Raw genomic sequence first — 22060 nt, forward strand, 5'->3', positions numbered from 1 at the left:
AGCCTGAGAGTTCAAGGCCAGCACGGGCTACAGAGCAAGACCCCATCTAATAAACAAAATAAAAGGAAACAAAAAACAAGTGCATATATATTTCCAATAAGATTAATAGAGAGACACAAAGGACAGATGGCTCAGGAAAATGTGTGATAAAATTCAGACTAGACTGATGTAACAAGTAGAACAAACATTTCCAATCAACTTTTGATTCTAGACATCCAAAAATCTTTTAGAGGAAAATTATCATGCAATTTGAAATAATAGTGGTGCACATTAAATTGATCAAATGGCATTATAACTTAGTTGTGATTACTGCCTCAATAGGCAGTAATATATTTGTAATAATTTATAATAATAACTATATTTACAGACTAAGACAATGAAGGATTTTTGTCTAATTCACAAGATTCTTTGGAAGTCATGAGAAATAATAATAAGAAGAAAAAATGTAAAAATGTCTATTTGGAAAATGTGCAATGATTTTTTTCATCCTGTACTTCTTTGTTTTTAGACATATCTACTTCTGAGCTGTGGAAAGTGGTAGAACCCAGACTCATAGAGATTGTCTTGTAGAGTGAGACATGAACAGTTAAGGAACCATAGTGGTGTTAATTTTTGATTTATTTGTTTTTTTAATCATTAAAAGGAGATATGATTTTTTTGTGATTGCTTTATAACTTTTCTTTCCTTTTAGTTCTGATTAAATGTATTTATTTGAGGAGTTATTTTGAAAAGGATATGGAAATCTACTAAAGACACCAAACATAATAAAGTGTTACAATTTCATGGTATCTCAGGTTCTGGTGAATTGGAGTTGTTTTGCATTAAGATTCAGTTCTATAGGTATTAGACTTAACAGTTAACCACATTGCCTTATTTGGACTTTTGCCCATTTTGTCAAAAGGTGGAATACAAATAAGAAGGTGAGTGTTCATAAATTGTATCCAAATGGGACCAAATGTGCACTCAGAATATGATTAAAAAGGGCCTTTTGTGATGATACATAGACACAGAAAAAATAATACTGCATGCCCATGTGTTTTATTGGGTGAAATTCTGTAAGGTGAGTTTCATAAAACAAATTTCCAGCCTGTTTGTTCAGCTGGTTTGCCCATCACTTTTAACATTTCTCATTGCACCAGCACTTATGCTACCTTTTACTTTTGGTTCAAATACTGAGACAATATACTGTATTTTTCCGTCTATCTAGACATTCCTAAAGCTGCATGAGGAAAATGTGGGTTAAGATTAATTTCTTCAATAGTATTTATTTTTAATTGTTAGTACATCCTTTAAAAATTGTATCCTATTTCTGATGAGTTATTTAGACATAATTATGGAGCAAGGTCAATGTAAACATAAGGAGACAAACTGTCGTTATACCCAGAAAAAAATTATAAGAGGAATAGAATAGTGTTCATTCTGTATGGCTCAAGTTAAATCTGTTTTATTTAGAAAAACTTTAGTATCTTTAAAAGAATTAGTAACTTATTTTTCATGGAAGTTCAATGTGAAAATATTTATGTGTGTGACCTTCATAACATGTTCCATGAAGAAAGAAACTCTGGTTTATCTCTTCATTTCCATAGTGCCTTACATAGAGATTGGCTCAATAACTTGGGATTTAATGAATATTCTTAAGTAAGTAAATAAAGACAACTGTTTTAATGAAATATCTATTCAGTAATACATATTAATTTTATGTAGTAATGTTTGATTAACTTGAAGTAATATCACACCACAAAAGATAACCATCAATGATGAGTTAAAAAATCTACACATTAGTACCTAATACGTGGAATATACCATAGGCTGGCATTTGATATGCACCAATTTAATTTTCTTTGAATCTATTAGCAAAGGATGGCTCTTCTTGGTCACCCAAGTGAGGTTGCATGATTAAAAAGGATCAGGTGATGACTATTTTTTTTATGTGACCTGCAGAAGTGTTGTAAAACATAAATTTTTGACAACATTTCAAAAGGTAGGGGTTTCTGCATACAAATTGTGTTTCCAGGTTGTCTTGAAAAGGTAAAAAAAAATCATACTGGGCTCACTGTCTGCAAAGCCACATTTGGTTGGAACTGAGACACTATCCATCCCTTGAACCTGGACGTATGTTCTCCTTCATACATAGGTCCACATCTGGTGGACTTCATTCAGCTGCCCGACTGCTAGCATCACTGAGTTGGTAACACTTTTTCTAAGGCTGCTAAAATTCCTTTTTAAAGAAAGATTCAGCAGACATCAATACGACTTACTAGCTGTGTAGGAAAAGATCATATCTCCCTTCCATGACTTCTAAGTCCTAATCTCCAGTTGTCTTAATAGGAAAAACAGACTTTCCAGATAAATTAAGCTTAAGGATTTGAGTTGGAAGTTGATTCTGGATTATCCAGGTGAATTCAATCTAGTCATATGACTCTTTAAAAAATGAAAGGCAAAGGAAAATGAGATTAGACCAATGTGACATAAAGACTCCAGCTGCTACAGTTAAAGAAGAGGAAAGGGACCATGAGCCATGGAATTCAGGGAAAAGACTAGATAGACAGAAAATATAGTATGTTATCTCAGTATTTGAACCAAAAGTAAGAAGTAGAATAAGTGCTGGTGCAATGAGAAATATTAAATATGATGGGCAAATCAGCTGAACTCTTCCCCACATCTTCAGAGAGACTACTGTATTGCCCACACCTGCTACTGAGACCAAATTTGGATTTCTGATCTACAGGTTATGAAATAATAAATGAAGTAATTTCAAGTCACTAAATTTGTGAGAATTTGTTACAGCAACAATAGAAAACTAATACAATATATCACATTGAATGTAAAGCATTCTTAATTCAACCTTCCAGAATTAACAGTTATAGGAGCTTATAGAGAGGTTGAAATAACTATAGTTACTTTCTAATTTCAAGTCTTTCTGTGAAAAATTTAATCTGGTCATTTTGGTATATAATTAAATATATGACTTTACTCATTTATGCTAGGCTAAATACAGAGTTATATTCATTTGTCTTAATTCAGTAAATATTTATTGAGACTTACTTCTGTTTTAGGCACTAGGTTAAATGGATTGATAAGATAGCTAAAACTTTGACCTCACAGAGTTCATATTCCGCTTGGGGTTATGGAAAATAAATACATAAACAAACATTAATTTATTAATTTAAAAGCTATACTATACATGGGAAGGGAAAATATAGCTGAGCAATGTAAAGAGAGCATTGAAAATTTCTCTGTTAGATGAAGTCTTTTGTTAATCAGTTTCTTTTCCATCAACTCTGAGTTCAAGCTAATGAGATGACTTAGGGGAGGAACCTGCAGATAGCCTCAGATTGGGTTGATCACTAGAAAGTTCAAGTGACTGGAGGGTTAAAACTTTCAGCCCACTCACCAAACTCTAGGAAGGGGCGGGGTAAACTGGAGTTTGAGTTCTGTGGAAACAATTAAACAAAGAGATTAAGTGTAAATATCTCATTATTCATAAACTATGAAATAAGATGAGAGAGATAAGCAGAGACCAAATTGTGTAAGTACTGGAATTTTCTTTTCAAGTATAGAAAAAAGCCATTGAAGATTTGTAGAAGAAAAGCAAAGTTACCTGCTTTATGGTCACTGAGTAAAAGATGCACTCCAGGTGGGCAAAAATTAAAGCAAGAGAAATAGTCAAGAATCTGTGGTAACAACCCAGAAAGTAGTGAGAGGTGGTTAGTTGGAGTTACAGCTGGGATACCATACCAACAGGAGATCCTTATGTCATTGATGTGAGTCCTTAGTAAAGAAATGAAGCCCAAATCTTAGATATAAAAACCAAGCAATTGAAAAGCTGTGCTATTATTTATGGATCCTGGGGACACTGGTAATACTATGGTTTGGGGTGGAGTGGGAACCAAGTTCATGATATGAGATCAATGCAATTGTATAGCCTTATGGCACAGACAGCTCCATGCTTGGAGTTTAATGCTCTTTGTTTACCATCTTGAAATTCTGCATTTATTTTGGTGTTCTGTCATGAATTCCAATAGGACATTGGAGTCTTCTTTATCATTATGCATATGGTTATGCTCTTCCTGTTGGCAACCAGCTTCCCGTAAGACAGGTTCCTAGCAGACATCCTAGGAATCTGTGTAGCCTCATCCTGTCCACTTCACCCCGTAACCTCTCAAGCCTTCTTCCCTTGCATGCATACACACCCCACCTTTACCACAGGCCATCTCACATCCAGGTACCCAGTATAGACTTCAATGCCCTTGCCAAAGCCAGTGGCTGATAGGAAGGAGAGATAAGTGATTTGAATCTCCTGTCTCCAGCTTAGATACTACATGCACCTCCTGCTGTCGCCATCTCTCTGGGTGCCTGTAATAGTTGGCACTTTCCCATGATTATTTCCCCATGTTTGAAGGTCTAAGACAAATAAAAAGACATGACAGATTGAGAGAGACCATCAGTCAGGGGAGAAAGCTTATAATTTTCATAGCTTTAGTGTCATAGCTTTGAAAACTAGTCCCATGTTTTATTTTGTACTATGCCCTGAAAACTATGTAGACAGTTCTAGGTAAAGTTGAAAACTACTACTCTTTTGGAAATGTCTGTGTTGTTCATCAGGCAACTGGGTACACTAGTCTGGAAATCAGACAAAAGTCAATGATGGACTTATGAATGGAGGAGCCATCAAGACTTGCCTTGCCTGCTCATCTGCCCACTGATGACATGTTAAGTTCCTCAAAACATTAGCCTATGTGGACGAAAGATGTATTTTTGCCCTTGATCTGTCTCAGTTCTGTTTTGGCATACTTAAGCTGTTCCTCATGACAACTGGTCTTTTAAGGGAGACCTGCTTACATTTCAAAAGTTGGCAAAATTATCATAAGTTCTTCTATCAGAATTTGTCTACTCTGAATTCATTGATGTGTTCGAGGTCATTGAGGTCAAAATTTCTTGCTGTTTTTTTGTTGTCTCTGCTATCAGGATCTCTTTTATCCATTGGCCCACACTTAACTCTTATGGGTCCTATAAAAAAAATTAAACTGAATCCATCCCATTTATTCATTCTTGGTTTTACTTCTTGCACTTTAGGAGTCTTGTTAAGGAAGTTAGATCCTAGGTTGACATGGTGATGATTTGGGTCTACTTTTTCTATTAGGCACAGGATCTCTGTTTTAGTGCCTCAGTCTTTCATTCACTTTGAGCTGAGTTTCTCTCAACAAAGGAAACAATAAAGTGAAGACAGAGCCTACAGAATGGGATAAAATCCTTACCACATGCACCTCAAATAGAGCATTAATTTCCAAGACATATAAAAAACACACACACAAAAAAATAACAGCGAAAAAACAAATAAACCAACTGACAAATGGGCTAAGGAACTAAACAGACAAGTCACAGAAGAAACAAAATCAACAAACATGAAAATTTTTCAATATCTCTAGCAATTAGAGAAATGCAAATCAAAACTACTCCAAGGCTTCATCTAACTCTAGTCAGAATGGCAATTATCAAGAATACAAGCAACAATAATGTTGGTGAGGATGTGGGGAAAAAGATATACTCATAGATTGCTGGTAGGACTGCAAATTGGTGCAACCATAATGTAAAGAATTCTGGGCATTCCTTAGAAAACTTGAAATGTAACTATCATTTGACTCAACTGTCCTACTCCTTGGTTTATACCCAAAGGACTTAAATCAGCATACAACAGTGATATAGCCACATCAATGTTTAGCATCACTTTTATTCACATAGCAGCTCAACTCACAATAGCCAAAATATGAAACCAAACTATGTGTCCTTCAACAGATTAATGGATAAAGACAATGTACTATATATACACAATGGAATATTACATAGCCTTAAAGAAGAATGAAATTATGGCATTTGCTGGCAAATGGATCAAGCTGGGAAATATCATGCTAAGTGAAATAAGGCAATCCCCCAAAACCAAAAGCCAAATGCTTTCTCTAATATGCGATGCTCATTCACAATGAGGGAGGCACTAGGGAATAACAGATTTACTTTTGATTAGGTAGGATAGGAGTATGGGGTAGGAGGGATAAAAGAATGAATCTAAGTTTATTACCCTATGTACATATATGAGTACATGACCAATATGTTTCTACCTCATGTACAAGCAGAAGAATGAGAAGTTATATTCCATTTATGTATGATGTGTTACAGTGCATTCTACTGTCATATATAACTAATTAGAACAACAATAACAAAAAAGATTTGGCTGATCTTCCAATCCTATAGGAGCCTATGAGAGACTTATAAGCAGGGAATAACTCTGATGTATGTGACGTAGGTTCACAATTGGCCTCAACAAATTCTGGTAGAAGAGACTTGAGACAGAAGTTCTGGCAGAAAAAAAAATGCAAGCCATTGACATCTATTCTATTCTGTGCTCTATGTGAAAAGTGTTTCTTATTATTCCAAAGTAATGGAATTGGAAAATTAAACATAGCACAAAACTTCCCCAAAGTTCCCCACACCATCAAATCTACATTCTTGATTTGTCTTTTAAATTCTATGCATCTTTCTAGTTAATAGTCTGGTTAAAAAAAGAATCTTGCAAAATTTTATATTCCCTACAACATTTTTTAGTTATTGCTAGAAAGTGTTTGTTGAAATCTAAAACAAAACAAATATTTTCCCCTGTTTTTCTGGAGATTTATATCCAGAAAGAAGAAGGAGGTGGAGGGGATGGGGAAGAAAGAATCAGGATATGGGGTACTATACTCATTGTTTGTGTTTGTATTGTTTTTCTTTTTGGTACCAGGGATTAAACTCAGAGGCCCTTGACCACTGAGCCACATCCCTAGCCCTATATTTTTAATTTTATTTAAAGATGCTTAGCACCTCGCTTTTTCTTGAGGCTGGCTTTGAACTCTCAATCTTTCTGCCTCCTGCCTCCATTTTTATAATACATTTTGCCTAGACACACTTTTCGAACTCATTTTGAAAAGTAATATGTCAGTATTCAGGATCCCTACCTCTCTGCCTCGATTCTCCAGGACAATTGCCTCATGAAGAAAAGATTTCTATCACTTAGACTTCAGGGTACCTCATTAAAACCCAGAAATCCAGGGAGCCATGTGTCCTAGACCAGCTATGGATTCCCCTGAGGAAAGAGACTAAACTTTTTCACTAAACAGAAAGATCGTGGGGACAGAAAGATGAATTGTGCTCAGCATTTTCAGCTCCTGAAGGGATCCCATTTGACTCAACAAGGAGGGCTCAGGATAAAGGCCATGAAGCTTCTCTCTCAAGCCCTGCTCAGATATCTCTCTGTCACTGGTCTCCTTTGACAAGGCTTCCCCTAGTGCCCAGTGCACTGCTAACATCCTGGTGCTGGCCCAATCCACATTTCCTCTCCCAATCCATCTGGTTTCCTTTCTTCTCCTTTATGCTTCTGACTATGGAAAGCCTTTAATGACCTCATCCAGACTTGAAATTCCATTCTGGTTACTTAGAAATAGAAAACTGAGTATAAGTTTCCTGCACAATTATGTTCCCTGTTCATAGTATGTCAATACTTTATTTTTATGTGTACTCTGTATATGGCACAAACTTCTCAACCTTCTTTGCTTGACCGACTCCTATATTTATTTTATAGCTGAATGCCTGTATTATTTCTTTACTGAATCTCTCTGTGGTATATTGTATTAAAATCTGTGTTTCTGTTTTCTTCCTAGATGTTTCTTCTTTACTACGTACATCCCCACCCAACTGAGGACTGACCTTGCACACAGAGCTATAAACTGTGAGATTTTAGGATGAATACAGCAGTCACTAGTATGGCAATATGTAAAAACGTGGATGTGTCACCGATGTGATTCTGCAATCTGTATACGGGGTAAAAATGGGAGTTCATAACCCACTTGAATCAAATGTATGAGATATGATATGTGAAGAGCTTTGTAATGTTTTGAACAACCAATAAAAAATAAAATTTAAAAAAAAAAGGATGCATTCCCCAATAATGTCTTCACTTCTAACACCAGCTTCAAGTTCGGGGGTTTCCAAAGCCACCCACAGGTGTGATGATTCTTTACAAGGACTCACATGATTCACTGAATGCCATTGTACTCACAGTTAAGGTTTATACCGAGGAAGAATATCAATCAAAATCAGGCAAAGGAAGATAGTCATAGGGTCAAGGCTGGAAGGGTTCCCAGTACAAGTTTTCTCTTGTCCTCCAGACCCATTACCCTTTTATGGGACTGTTATTTAGGAAGACCATCAAAAAGGAAACTTACCAAAGCTTCAGTGTTCAAAGATTTTATTTAGGCTTTATTACTCAATCACTATTGATTGGTGGCCCTCCAAGTCAATTGCTACTGAATAAACTAAATCCTCTACCTTAACTCACAGGCTTATTCTTTCTGGGATGTTCATCCCCCATGCTATTGTCTGGGGTAATCAGCCCTCACATGAAGTAAAGACACTGACATTTCTATTTGAAACAGAAAGCAAAGGCTTCTGTTTGAGCAAAATAAAATAATTTGCTTCATGCCACATTTTTAGCTTTTTGGCCAATGACATAAAATCTGAACTAATGTGTATCATTTGAGGAGCTACTATGGCATTTTCCATGGCTTCTTTCTGCCACACATTTCAGATAATCTTTACCATCAGCCTAGATCTCTACCTATGATGATCAAAATCTCCATGCTTATTGATTATGAACATAAAATAAGGGAGAAACAAATTTTTATTTATGTAAGCCACTGGGGTTTGCAGTTTCCTGTTCTCACTGTAGAACCTAGCCAATCCTAACTGATACATCCACCAAGATTCCTCAGTTTAGATTAGAGTCCCTTTTTGCAGGCTCCTAGAGTATCATTGAAAATCCTAGGTTTGGGCTAAAAAACACTGTCCAAAGTTGCTGGATGAGCCAGAAAGCAACTTTGTAGCCAGTCTGCCTACATAGGATGTTAAAATGTGTTTGTCTTTCTAACATTTTGAAATTTAGAGCTTTCACTTAAAAGATGCACAATTTTTTTTCCTAATAAAAATAATCTCAGAAATTTTGTCAAATGCCCAAATATCTGCAAAGTAAAAACTGGTTAACTTAATCAGCTTACCCTCTTTGACATTGCATGAGGTCATTAGAAGAATACAGTTCTTACAGGCTTGGTAACTCCATGTCACCTGATTGGTCCCTATAGACATCTCAGTTAGTAACCTCTTTAAACTTGTTCAGAAATTCCTCGTGAAGAAAGAGAGATAGAGTCAGCAGAATGGTAAACTCCTGTAACCCCAGTGGCTTGAGACGCTGCAGTGGGAGGAACACAGATTCAAACCAGCCTCAACAACTTAGTGTGACCTTGTCTCAAAGTAAAAAAAAAAAAAGATAGATAGAAAGGTCTGAGGATGTGGCTCAGTGGTTAAGTGCATCTGGTTCTATCTCCAGTACCAAAAATAAGAAGGAGAAGGAGGAGTGTGGAGAGTGGTGACAGAGATTGGGAGAAAAGTGTCTGAGAGTGGGATCCCTGTGAATGTGGCACTTGGTGACTGGGAAATTTTCTGTGCCAAGGTGTAGGATGCCCAGTTGTTATGGCAATGCTCTCCATGGGGAGACTTAGTTGCTAGAGTCTTATCAACTTGGACATCGATCTCAGGCACACAGTTCCTGGGAATGAAGGAAATTCCTTGCTAAGACAATCCAAATGTTTCACCAGTTTGCTGCTCCTGAATCTGCCTGTGAATTAGTAACTTTAAACATAGACTTTCTTAAGAGCTGAACAATGCTTTAAACATTGCACATTGCATCTGTAGAATAAACTGAGGAAATAGCTGCATACTGTTGCTAACTCTGTAAATTTCATGAATACAAAGAATAATGCTTGCCTAGTCTTTAATCTGATTAATGAGGCATATATATTAAAGATTGCTGGTGTAATTCTTTAGACCTGCTTCTCCATCAGAGAGCAAATGCTCCACCTGATCCCAGCTTTATCTTCAAGATCTGCATGTGTGACTCTTTATTTATTCCAATCTCCCATTGTTCCCTCACCAGAATCTGTAAGTTTGGCCACACTAGTCTCCGCAAGGAGTAGGACAGAATTAAGAAGGAGAGATAGAAAATACCAAAGAGAATAGACAAGATCATTTAACTTCTATTAATGATATTATTTCATTGAAAGCTATCTGTTATCTACCCAGAACAGAACACAATGTAATTTATTTGCAATTTGTGGGTAGCCCTAGAATTAGGTGCTTAAATCACTAAGAATAGAGGTAAACACTCTTTGGTATAATGATAAGCTCTCATTCAAAATATATTTAATATTATTTTTCCTCATAGCTTGATGTTTGCAAAATGATTTCTACTTTTCAATAATCCCTTTATTCTTTGAATTTTTTGTATTTCTCCAAACCTGTCTTCAACTTTTGAGGTAATGGATTGAATTAACTAAGTAATTAAATTGTTCATTTGACTATCATTGGTGGTAAATACCATTAGGCTACTCATCTTTGGGCATCATTATGTCTCTGTAGACTGAGGACTCCAGCGGAGTACTTGGTGCCTTGTCTCTGGCTTGGCAGCTAGCTATAGTTTTCCATGCAATGTACATATATAGTTTATTACCAGAATTAAGATACAGCTAATAGGGAGTGTCTTTATATTTCTACTCAAGATCTCTTTGAGCTTTGGAAATAACCAGGCCAAGTTACATTGGATGTTTGTATAATATGCATATGTAAAAATCTGAATCAAATGACATTTACTTCAATTTAATACAGTAATATTTGGGACTGGCACCTTGGAAAGCATTTCTGCCAAACTGTCCTCCCCATTATAGAATTTACTGTCTGTAGAGGCATCGTTTGTTAGTATTTTCCCTGGAATTGATAAGCTACTCAGTAGTAGCAATTATTTGTTACATATATCACCATAAATATGCATGTTTGTTTTATATATAAAGATTACAAGAATTAGCTGTGCTCTACTTTCCTAATGATAATCTTTATTACATAGAGTTCCTCCTACTTGCTATGGACCATCAATTACCTTGATTTAAAATTAATTTGGAGACTTTCATTTTGTGTTTCAGAAAAATATTTTTTTCTATTTTCCCATAATTATACATCATTGTTTATTGCACACAGTATTAATAGTAAATTTCACTTTTAAAAATACTTATTCCTTAGGGTAGTCTTTTTTCTCAGAATTAAATAATGATTTTGCTTTTCATGCAGCCTGTTTTAGAAAATAGAAACTTGATTCTATTCAGATGATTCTTAATTTTGTTATTCAAAAAGTGTCCAGTTTTTCTAGTCGAGCATTTCAAGAGACAGAAAGGAAAAGTTAGGAATGTATATATGTGAAACCAAACACACTTTTGTGACTGGCTATAGATTTTCAAATGGAATGCTGACTGATACCTGGTCACTGTGGCTATGTGTTTGTTGCCAATGAAAATATAGCTAAAATACACAAATATTTTCAAATGTGCTGCATGGGCAGGTCCTCATTGCCAGAAAAGAAAATAAACCATCCAATTGTTATGTAAACACTTTTGCTATCCCACTTCACAAACATTTTGCAGATGTTTCCCTATGAAAACATTCTAGAATATTTTTGGCTGTTTTTGCACACATAAAATTGTTTTGCAATAACTGTTTTGTTAAAAATAAAATTTATCACTGGTTTTTGGAGTTGGAGAAATAAAGGGTGAGAGCATAGGCTTAATGAATTAGAATTAATCTAGCTTATGTTCTTAATATTACAGTGCTCTTTAGCTGTTTTCTCTAATTCTATTACAGATAAATGTCATGAATTCAAAAGGAACAAATACACACAAAAGAGAGATGATGGTCACTGCAGTTCTGAAATCTGCAAGACAGTTTTAAGCTAATGTTCTCATCTGTGTCCTGAGACGTAGTCTAAGAGATTGTCTCCTGGTCCCCGGGGTTCTTCCTCCAGCAAGAGCTCTCTTGCTCTGTGATTCAGTTAGACAGTCAACAATGCAGTCATAGTAGAGAAAAGAACCCAAATCTCTCATAAGTATTGAGAACTGGTAATTGCTAATCTCCACAAATTTCTAGTGAGCTTAAGTCTCTCCTGTATTTATATGTCTAGAATCTAGGTTGGCAATGGAACTTTATCATTAAATAAAATTTTATCAAAATTATAAAATTTAAAAGAAGAGAAAATAACAACTCAAATGGATTTTAACATTTACTATATATAAAAATGCTTACTGGTATATACAAGAGTAAAGAAAGTTGAAATCATTTATGCCTCACTTGGATGCTCAGGACTCAAAAACAAAAATTGTACTTAAAACCCATTAAAGTTTTGATTAAGAAATCATTTTAATATAGTCTTGCACAAAGACCCAGTTCAGCTGCTTACAACTTGTAAACTTTGGATATTTTAGTTAATGTGTCGTAATCTCCATGTCCTTGTGATGCTAAAAATTTCACTAGCAATCTCTTGAAAATTTATCATGTTACAGACACTTTTTTATGAACTATACATGCTATATTATTTATCACAGAAATCCTGTGAAATAGCTCCTCTATTTTTACCTCTATTTTACAATTTGAAACTGAGGCATGAAGGGGTAAAGAGCTTATTTTCAGAAGTGCAATGCTTTCTATGTGCTAGGTCCTCTTCTAGGTATTTTATAACTATTAATTCAAAACACGTATCTACATATTTATACCTACTCTTTTGATACCTTTCTTGTAGATAAAGAAACTGAGACAAATGTTAATAACTTGCTTAAAGTCACAGTTAGTAAATGGTGGAATGGGGATTTGAACCTGTAACAGTGATTCCAGAGCACACTCCAAAACTACCATCATGCCTCATAGAATTACTGCAAGGATTAAATAACATCATGTTGGTACATGATAAGAATAATGAAAAGTTAATGAGTTTTAACTTTTTATGATTATGATTAACTTTTTATTATTATGACTTTGTTCTGAAGATTATGAAAACTCTCACCTAACATAAGAATAAATCACAAATATTAGTGGTTCTGGGAGACAGAAGCCAGGCCTGTTTTTAAACTCTGTTCTTTCATTGGAAAATTAAAAAAAAAAAAAAAAAAAAAAAGTCAAGAAGGCTAGTGACTAGAATAGAATGAGCAAGAAGAAGAATAGGAAATTAGGTCAGATAGCTATCCAATTACATGCAGTCTTGTAGATCTTTGTAGAGACTGACTTTTATTCTGAGTGAGATGAAAAGTCATTGGTGAGTTTTGAGCCAAGTCATAAAATGATCTGACTTATGTGCTTTACCAGGTTATGTAAATTGCCCAGGGTCTATTGCAGTGTCAGTAGGTATCAAACAGGATTCCCAACTCAGGCCTGCAGGAGTGAACAACACATGATATTCAATGAGAGAATGGTGATGCAGATTTTAAAGTCTTGGTTTTGAATCCAGACAAAAATTGGAATACTTTTCTAAGAATATTTGGGTAGAAAAGATTATCTCCTATATCTAAAATTGTGGTTTTCTTAACATGTTCCTTATTATTTGAGAATGATCTATGATAGCTAATACTAATTCTGATAACATACAAATTTATAACCATATATTATTGAGTAATCATTTCTCTTTAATAAGTGTCTTTAATCAAAAAATATTGTGTAACTACAAAAATTAGTGCTATGTTTTAAGCCTCATTTGCCTTAAGAGGTATTTCTTTTAAGATTCCCTGGTAGTATAAGAATATCTAAGCCAGAAAGTTACTGATGTCTTATACAGTAAGGTAGAAAGGACCACATCACCTAACTCAACATCTGCTCAAGAAACATTAGTTGGAATAATTGGTAAATGACATTAACAATTTGTCTCTGTTCCTTAAGATGTAAGCAAGGTTCCTAAGAATTAGCACTGACATTGTTATTGACTCTGTACAGGGAAGGTATTTTGTCTTTAGTGGAGGATAATCTCAGAGTTCTGGCAATGAGGTCACAGGGGACCAAAGGCCTCAGGCAGTGCTCAAATTCCTAGAGGCAATGAGAAAAGTCACATAGGACTTTATTAGTCAAACTAATGAGCATTAGCTGCAGTCACAAACATCTTTCAAATTTCAGTGGCTTGAACCTAATATCAGTCTCTTTCTCTCTGCCCCATAGACTGAGAAGGGCTGAGTGGCCTCTGGATAGCTGTCATCTAAGCAATTACTCCACCACCCAACCTCCTCCCATCTTTTGGCCTTTCCCTGGGTTCCTTCTTTGGAACTTATGCACTCTGTATGCCAATGAATGAAGAGTGAAAATTGTGAACATTCTTGTAGGACCTTTTTGGGCCATGTCTGGAATATTCCATTGAGTTATTTTATTGAATTCAATCTAATGGACAGCCTAAATGCAAGGGTGCAGGGGAAGTAGAAGAATGAGTTCTAAAATCTGTCACGGAAATTACCAAACCACCGGAGGAAGAGAGAGGAAATAGAGATTACTTTTAGTGCTAAAATCAGAAAAGACATACTTCCTGGCAAAACTGAGTCAGTTGTTAATGTATTGAAATATTTACTTACTACTGTGTTGAGTAAATATTTGTGCCTTGAATGCATTGGTGGTTGGACAAGGTATCTTTTTTAATACATACACAAAATACTTACTTACTTCAACCAACTTACATTAACACTAAAGATAAATAAAAACAAACAATATGAATAGATTGGTAGCAGAAAACCAGTAATTAGACACAGATGAGAGATTTTGAAAGTTGCAAGTGAAATTTTCTTTGAGGATTTATTTAAACGATTTATTTGAAGGGTCTACTGAATGTTCCAGGCCCATCTCAAAAAGATCTTTTCTCAGATCTTCTTTAACATTTCCCTCTTTACAAACAATATTAATTGCGTTCTTACCTATGTTCCTATCATATATTTGTCTAGTAAGTATAAACTTGTATATGTAGCATTTTAAACAATTAGAGATCTCATTCCACTACTTTATTTGTTTGTGTGTAGACTCCTGTGGACCCAGTAGATATTTTAGCTCAGAGTGGATAGATAATAAGCCAGGAAAATTTGATCCTGGTGTTTACTCTGCCATAAAACCTTTCAATGGATTCCCACTATGTTAAGGCAAATCCCACGCTTCATTAAAAGGTGGAAAAGACATTTACAAATTGGTCCATTCCTCTCTGTACCTTCCTTTGTTAGTCCTTTTAAGATTCAGACATAACAAACTTATTTTTGTTTCTGGAAAGATTCAAATTTTGTCACCTTTTACATCCGGAGTCCCCTCTCCCTGAAGTCCCCTAACTCTTTGCACTTTCATTCCTTATTTAGCTTTTTCAGTCACATGTTCACTTAAGAAAACTTCCTTGAAACATCCTGTACTTGGGAGGATCACTGCTGTCTTCTTCCACATCAATAGGTACTTTATCTAAAGTAATAAATATTATTGTTTATTTTAAATGAATCATATGATTGTCAGTTTGCCACTGTACTAGTTTCTCCATCAAGTAGACATCATTTCTACTGAAAGCCATATTGCCCGACAACTAAGCCAGTTCCTGGCACATAATACTTGTTAAGTATGAAATCTATTGAACAATTGAATTAAAAATATCAAATGGAGATCATTAGAATTGGGTCAGTCAACATTTATTGAGGACCAACTATGAGCTAAGTGCAGACCTTCTAACTCTAGAATTTAATTGTACTATTTTTCCCCTGAAAACTGCTACCTTCCACTACTTATAAGAACATAATTTCAAAGCCCATCTCAATAACTACTACCCACTAAAGTGGCATTACCACAAAAAAACACCACTACCAACACCCCCCCACACACATATACACACAAACACCCACACCTGCTTTTCTTCCTGATTCCCCTACTTTCTCAGTGACTCAGGTTTAAAAATCTCAGAAATCTTTTTTAACAGTTCTCTCAGATCTCATTAGTTACTAAACCCAACAGATTTGACCCATGAAAGATATCTTGAATTCATCCTTTTCTTCCCAGTCCTACTGCTACTCTCTCTCATAGTTCAGGTTTTCATTGCATGTCACCTGATCTAATTCAATAGCCTCCCAGGGTGTCTCTTCACTTTTATTCTCTCCCTCTTCCAATCTACTTTACACATTGCAGACAGAGTAATTGACCCAAAGGTCAGTTCACTCCCCTAGTCAAAAACCTTCAGTGACTCCCCATTTTTAACCAAAAAGAACAGCAAATCCTCAGCCTGGAATTCAAAAGCCTATATAATCTGGCCTCAATTTATTTTATATTTTCCAGGCTTATTTTATAGAACTCCCCCTCACTGTAGCCAAACTGGTTTTGTTTTCATTCCCAGAACTTCCTTTGCACTTATTACATTTAAGCTTCTCTCGTGTTCTTTCTGCCACATCTGACCTTCCTTCCTTTCTATAAACCCGAATCTTCTCTCACTTCTCTCTATAGGGAGCTTCAAATCACACAGTGTGGATGTTTCACAAATGAAATGAATGGAATTTTGTAGCTAAGCAATTTACTTCTGAATATCTTGGTTAGATTGTTTCCTTTTTTCTTCTTTTTTAAAAAAATCATTTTCCTTTTTTTTTGTTCCATATGAATTGCATAGTTCATCATTTCTGTAATCTTCTTCACAGAAATTATGGCTTCTGTATTTGGTATTTGTCTTCATTCTTGTTTTTGTTTATTTTCTTTTTGGATTTGTCATGATGTCACCATTTGGGGCTTCCATATCATGAAAAGTCCAAAAATAGTTTTCTTAAGCCAACAAATAAACTTGGGAATATTTCACTCTCATTTCTTGATTGTTTGAGGGTATGGGAAGTCTCAAGGGAGAAATTTAAAATCCAGAGAATTGTTCATACTTAGAATGATGTTACATGCATACAGGAGATAGCAACAATGCTTATGCCATAGATTAGCTAGTAAACTGATCTCATCCATCAGATGCTACAGTTCCTTTCATTAATACTTTCTTTAGTTTTCCTCAAAACTGATTATTGTGAAATATGACATTCACTTAATATTCTGCAAAACTTAGTTTCACTGCACTTAAATTATGGACATTTTTTAAATTCACAACTTTACTTCTGACCTTAAGGAAGTAATTGCTCAAAGACAGTATCCCATTGTAAACCATTAGAAAACCGGACATAACATATAGCAACTATTTTCAAACATTACACTTTGGTAGCTCAGGACTGTGATCATTGGAAAAAAAGAAATAAATGAAGCACATTGTGTGATATCCCAAACTTTGGATTTAAGGAAGCTATTTTTGTTGGGGAACCAAAACAAATTACAACAGCCTTGAAAAGTTGAAGATCTAAATTTCATAGCTTTTGCAGCTGAACTGAATGGAATTTGGCTGACATAAATATCAGGGAGAAGAGACAAAGAAATGTCTCCAAACTCCACAGAAGTTCTAGTCCCCACCCCCCACCCGAAATTTGATAGTGTACATATCCTACTGTGATATGCCTTGAGGCTTAGCAAATAATTATTAGGAAATAAACCACTATTAAGGGTTATAATTTTTTTTTTAAATTCCAAGAACTCACACAGGGCTGATATACGTTTAAATTTTAGCCAGTCAGAGTAGCGAGACCTCAATGAATGTTTAGGATTTTGATAGTATTTCCAGTAATAAGGCTGCACCAGCACCAGAATAGAGTAAAAACCATACTATGTATGCCACAAAATAAATAAAAATAACCCTAAAAATTATAAAACTGATAAATAAGATGATTTAACCATCTATTAATACAATAATCATTGCTTTTTAAAGGAAACAAAAAATCTAGAAACTTCATAACATAATATTTGTAGTGTCTAGCATCCAATAAAAAATTACTAGACATATGAAAAAACAAGAAAGCATGACAAACAGAAAAGAATCATTCATTACAGAGATCAAAAAATGGACATAGATGGCAGAATTAATTGAGAAGGAGTTTAAAACAACCACTATGACTGTATTTAAGAACTAAAATGAAGGTGTGGGTGTAGTTCATTTGTGATTACTTGCCTAGCATGCATGGGATCTTGGGTTCAATTTCCACCAAAGAAAAAAGAAAAAAAAATGAAAAACGTGTATCAAAAAGAGAGGAATGAAAGAGAGTACAGGAACCAAATGGAATTTATTAACTCAAACATAATTGTAATATTGGAAATAAAATATTCACTGAATATGCAGTAGATTTGACAGGCTAAAGATTGTTGAACATGAGGAGAAAGCATGGGAAACTATACAAAATGAAGGACAGAAAATAAAACAAAACATACAAATATTCTCAGCAACCTTGGGATGACATCAGGTATCATATGTAATAAATACTACTGACATCCACTGCAGAACATAGTAAGTTAGTACATAATGCAACGTGATACAATTAGTGTGCCAAAAATGTAGAAAAACAAACTCATCAGCCTGGAATTCTGTAAATAGTGAATTTTTATCATTCAAAATACAGGAAAAAATAAAACAATTTCAGCTAATTATAGCTGAAATAATTATTTCCAGTGAATATGTAATGCAGCAACAACATGAAAAGACAAAGTTTTTTAAGTTGAAGGAAAACAATACAAATTAGAAATGGATTTACATGAAGGGAATGGAGACACATTTACCATAAAGAATGATAAATATGCTGGGAAATACAAAAAGGTATTTTTTCTCTCATCTTAAGTTGCCTTAAAAGATTATTTACTATTAATAATGTATAGAAAAGTAAAATGCATGACAATACACAGAAGAGAAGAGGAATAGAATAAAAAGATTTCATGTTATATAGTGTATTATACTCAGAGATGAACTCTAAGTTAAAAATGATAGTGGATATAGGATAAATTACTGAAAATAATCAATACAAGTCATGTCATGAAATTGCTAAAAAAAAGAGCAAAGAGTAGGTGCATCAATAGAAAATAATTAAAATATTGTAAATTCAATTGTATTAATAATTACATTAAACATAGATGATCTACACAAATGGAATTAAAAATTAAGGCCCAATTTTATTATGTCCTAAGATTTGATTTAAATTAAAAAAAAACAGATTAAATCAATGATATTCTGCCATGATATTCAGCTATACCACAGGCCCAAAGCAAAAGGGCCAACTGATCATAGAATAGAACTTCTCATATCATGAGATAAAATAAAAGTTTCTTCTTTTTAAGTTGACTGTCCCAGGTATTTTCATACATTAAAAGATGCTGACTAAAATACATGCCATGTAATTCAAGAGTTCCATTTCTAGTTATTTGCTATAAATTTCTAAATATACAAGTACACAAAAAGACATATGCTTAAATGTTCATAAACATATTTGTTCAAATTGCCTCACATTGTAAACCTCCCAGACATCCATCAAAAAGTAAATGGTTTTGTAAAGAATTTTTGTATATTTATATAACATATAAGGGAATATACTCAGTGATCAAAAAATAAAAGATTAATTACTAGTTAGCCCAACAACTTGAATGAATTTTTTAAAAAATAAGGTCAGGATGAGCAAAAAATGCAGACAAAAATATGCATATAATATTTCATTATATGAAAGTTTAGAACAATCAAAATAATCTATAGTTTCCAAAATTAGATCAGTGGTTACCTGAGACCAGAAGTTGGAGAAAGGTAATTGGATTCAAAAGGATATGAGTGAGCCTCTTTGAGTAATGGAAATTTCAAACACCTTTGTGATGGTGGTGTGTGTGTATGTGTGCATGTGTGTGTGTATGTGTGTGTATCAAAATTAGTAAGGCCAGTCCTTTTCAATCTTCTATGGCCCTGTATTTACCTTTGACTTCTGCATTAACTGGTGACTCAAATTGATGAAGAGACTTAACAGTATTATCCAAATTCTATTGTAGACATCTATAAAGAAAAAGGATAATGAACATTCAATAAATATATACCATTATATTTTGAAATGTAAGAGCATGATAACCCAGCCAGAAAAGCCTTTGTTCAAATCTATAAACCCTCTTATGGTATCAAAAATAGTTTTTTGTCAGAACATATAAGAATTTTATTTAGTCATAGCTGATCAAGACATGAAGGCAAGAATTTACGTTTACTTTAGAAAAGAAGCTTTGGAAATCTGAGTTATTTGTTACAAAAATCCCAAGTAATTTAACATTAACAATACTTAAAATATTTCATTTTCAATTGCTTTGCTTATGAAATGTAACAGTACAAATTATTTCATTTATGTAATCACTTAAAATTGCATTTAATTCTGACACATTGTGATTCTTTTAATTACATAACCAATTAAGTAATTTAACATGATTTAGAAAGGAAAAGGAGTAGCATGAGTGCAGGACACCAAAATCAAAACCTGCCTTAGCCCCTGCTGTTCAACTCATAAAATACAACTACAACCCTTTGCACTCAGAGTATCATAACTGTACCTGTAATGGGACTTTTTAAAGAGGTTCTGTTTTCACCTTCAACCTGGAAACCAGCATTCTTGGACTTTCAGATGCCATTATAACCTTGATTTCTCTTCAATTGCTTCTCTCCTCTATAATCATCTCACAAGGGAACAAGATGCTGTATCTATAACATAGGAGGTTCATCTTAGCATGAGCATGTCTTCAAAACTAACTTTAGTTATATTTCTGTAGTTAAGTTGCTGATAAATTTAATTTGGAAGAACTTACCACAAAAGCTAAATTTGTTTATATTTCTTGTAATTTTTCCACCATAGTCAACAAAAAATATTATCATTGCATGAATTACACTTTCAATGTTTCTTTGTGAGAAGTCTTTTAATTTCATTGTCTTAGTCATGAAATGTTTTTGCATGGGATTTGATGGGGAGCACCCATAGTGAAGAAAATATTCTTCATGCTACATAAAATACAGTGTAATTTAATATGTTAGTTTTCATTGTTATGTGCATACTGTGCACAAAACACTGCATCATAGAATATAATTTAATATGTACACATATGTATTTTGGAATCATAATATTTTATTTTTATTAAAAAAAACTACTATATAGCATATTGTTTTATATTTCTTGCTAAAAAGAGACATAATACAGCCAAAAAGTCAGTGCTGAGAAATACACAACAGTGTAAAGTAGTTAGAAAGTATGAAAATTGGGAAGAGATGGGACAAATATTTACATATCAAAGAAGAAAATAATAGTGTTGTAAAGCAATCTCCAGGGTCTCTTGTGTTTTGGGTTGTAAGTAGTTCAGATCCATACTATCTTTTGAAGATTGTTTATAAAATGAACAACTTTAAAGATAAAGGTATCATATCTACCTGGAGCAAAAATTTTCTCTCCATTACAATAAAAATTATGTCTCCCTCTGTGGCAAAATCAGGTATTCTTACTTCTTTTCATAAAAGACGTGGGTTCCTTAAGTTCAGAATTCTTCTCTAACTGCATGCACACAAATCATCTGGCTGTCTTCCCATCACCCTGTGGAAAACTGAACTTGGGTAGTTGGTGTAGATGTGGACTACAGGTACTGCTGTTGCTGTGAGCAATGAATTCTTCTTTTGCTGGATTCATGTTTTTGAGGGAGTTGTTTGGAAAAAAATCACAGACTCCTTCATAACCAGTAAGGATTTCTGAATCCTTGATGTTAATAAAAATATTCCTTCAACATAAGGAAAGTAAGAAACTACTGTGTTAGTAAAAGATAAAATAATAAAACCCAGATAGAGCTGAGACAATTATATTTTTGCCTCACAATTAAAATTATCATAAAGTAGGCCTGGTGAATAGAAACTATGGGTTCCTTATTTCTCTGAAGAGATCCACACGCTGTCCTCAAAGTAGGCCAAGCTCAGGTTGGAGGCTTCTCTGCTTTCCATTGTTGGCCAGTAACAGGTAGGACATGATTACTGTTCAGCCACTCCACCCACCTCCTGTATTTTATGTCCCGCAGCAAAGAGGTCAAGTTTATCGGCTCTAGCACAATTATCCAAATATTGCATTTGGTACCCTGGGACAGTGCCACTTGTCTTTCATTTGACAGTCAATAGATGTGAGGGTAGTTACTTACCCAGTGAACATAAGCCCCATGTGTCACTAGTGCAAAGGTGATGGAGCACATCCACATTCTAGGTCCAGGTTTTGTTAGTGGGGGCCAAGAG

Source organism: Callospermophilus lateralis, chromosome 1 (genome assembly GCF_048772815.1).
Source record: "Callospermophilus lateralis isolate mCalLat2 chromosome 1, mCalLat2.hap1, whole genome shotgun sequence".
Lineage (NCBI taxonomy): Eukaryota > Metazoa > Chordata > Mammalia > Rodentia > Sciuridae > Callospermophilus > Callospermophilus lateralis.